Raw genomic sequence first — 2076 nt, 5'->3', positions numbered from 1 at the left:
GGCACCCCTATCTCCTACTAGGGACCCCTGTCGAAAGTAGGCCACCCTATTCCCTATAGACCTGGTCTAAAGTAGTGCACCCTATTCCCTATAGGACCCTGGTCTAAAGTAGTGCACCCTATTCCCTTAGGGCCTTGGTCTAAAGTAGTGCACCCTATCCTATACCTTAGGCCTGTCTAAAGAGTGCACCCTATTCCCTATAGGACCCTTGTCTGAAAGTGCACCCTTCCCTATAGGACCTGGTCTAAAGTAGTGCACCCTATTCCCTATAGGGCTTGGTCTAAAGTAGTGCACCCTATTCCCTATAGGACCGCTATTGGTCTAAGTAGTGCACCCTATCCCTATAGGCTTGGTCTAAAGTAGTGCACCCTATTCCCTATAGGCCTTGGTCTAAAGTAGTGCACCCTATTCCCTATAGGGCTTGGTCTAAAGTAGTGCACCCTATTCCCTATAGGGCCTTGGTCTAAAGTAGTGCACCCTATTCCCTAATAGGCCTTGGTCTAAAGTAGTGCACCCTATTCCCTATAGGCTGGTAAAGTAGTGCACCCTATTCCTATAGGCCTGGTCTAAAGTAGTGCACCCTATTCCCTATAGGGCCTTGGTCTAAAGTAGTGCACCCTATTCCCTATAGGGCCTGGTCTAAAGTAGTGCACCCTATTCCCTATAGGACCCTGGTCTAAAGTAGTGCACCCTATTCCCTATAGGCCTTGGTCTAAAGTAGTGCACCCTATTCCCTATAGGCCTTGGTCTAAAGTAGTGCACCCTATTCCCTATAGGGCCTTGGTCTAAAGTAGTGCACCCTATTCCCTATAGGACCCTGGTCTAAAGTAGTGCACCCTATCCCTATAGGCCTGGTCTAAAGTAGTGGCACCCTATTCACCCATATTATAGGCCTGGTCTAAAGTAGTGCACCCTATTCCCTATAGGACCTGGTCTAAATAGTGCACCCTATTCCCTAATAGGCTAAAGTGGACCCTGTCTAATCTAGAGTGCCATATACTAGGGAATAGGGCTCTGGTCTAAGTAGTGTGTACTATATAGGGATAGGGCCTGGTCTAAAGTAGTGCACTATTATAGAATCAGGGCTCTGGTCTAAAGTAGTTCACTATTATAGCGGAATTAGCGTTCCATAGTGGGACTCATCCTAAAGTCAGTGGCGACATCCAAGATCACTAGATAGACAAGCTGGACTGTCAGCACCCGGGAACGGTCATCATGTTCTCTCTGATGGCGTCGTCGATCGCTGACATCTGTCCTTCAAGCTGGGTCCACTGCTCCGGGTGTTAAGGAAGATCCTGGAGGGGAAAAAATTAAATACAATTATTTTTATTTAATATCGACAAAAATACACTTTAATTTAAAAAAGCTCACAATAAAGACATTAGTCTTAAGTTTATCCAAAAACCTCGGAGACACACACAGGGGTTATGAAGCACAATCAAATGTATTCTATAAGCCCTTCTCTTACATCAGCTGATGTCTGCAAGTGGTGTACAGAAACCCAGACCTAAATCCCAAACAGCAAGGCAATACAGTGTAGAAGCACGGCGGCTAGGAAAAACTCTAGCCAAAAGGCAGAACCTAGCGAAAGAGAAACCTAGAGAGAAACCAGGCTATTGAGGGGTGGCCAGTCCTTTTCTGGCTGTGCCGCGGTGGAGAGATTATAATACAGAACATGGTAAATATTACAGAAGAGGGTGACTAGGACAATGTGTAATAAAAGGGCTTGAATATCAGTTGTGACATACAGGATGTTGGCATGTACAGTACCTCAGCAGCTATTAAAATGCACAACAATTCAGTTCCTATGACTACCATTTGAAAGTGAGGGACAGCAGTTCTCTGGGTGTCGTACCTTTTTTACCGGCTCATCTTCACCGTCCTGGTTCATCCAATACTCTGCGATATACAACTAAACACTTCCCTTTGAACTCCCTCCGCTGACGTAGCGCATTCTCCCAATCTGGAACACACAACGGACCAATCAGCTCACTCCTTTTCTTCTCAGGGACACGGTTTCTCCGGAAGCAGTCGGGACTGTACCACAGTGAAGATCGTCCATAAGTTCGCTCTACA

The 2076-nt window shown here is 46.1% G+C and overlaps 2 long non-coding RNA genes across 2 annotated transcripts in view; one reads left to right on the top strand and one right to left on the bottom strand.

The window, feature by feature from the left end:
• Positions 1-844, bottom strand: part of LOC139025422 (uncharacterized) — a 1563-nt gene extending 719 nt beyond the window's left edge. Inside the window, exons 1-2 of the long non-coding RNA XR_011477001.1 lie at positions 635-844; positions 81-98 (exon numbers count right to left, since the gene is read on the bottom strand). This is a non-coding gene — a long non-coding RNA (uncharacterized lncRNA). The remainder of the gene's footprint in view (positions 1-80; positions 99-634) is intronic.
• Positions 369-836, top strand: LOC139025423 (uncharacterized). Its single transcript, XR_011477002.1, has 3 exons — positions 369-528; positions 595-704; positions 777-836. It is a non-coding gene; the product is annotated as an uncharacterized lncRNA (long non-coding RNA).
• Positions 845-2076: the final 1232 nt, after the last annotated feature.

The sequence above is a fragment of the Salvelinus sp. IW2-2015 genome, unplaced genomic scaffold (genome assembly GCF_002910315.2).
Source record: "Salvelinus sp. IW2-2015 unplaced genomic scaffold, ASM291031v2 Un_scaffold2640, whole genome shotgun sequence".
Classification (NCBI taxonomy): Eukaryota; Metazoa; Chordata; class Actinopteri; order Salmoniformes; family Salmonidae; genus Salvelinus; species Salvelinus sp. IW2-2015.
Note: the sequence above shows the minus strand (reverse complement) of the source record. Positions and strands in the feature narration are given on the sequence as shown.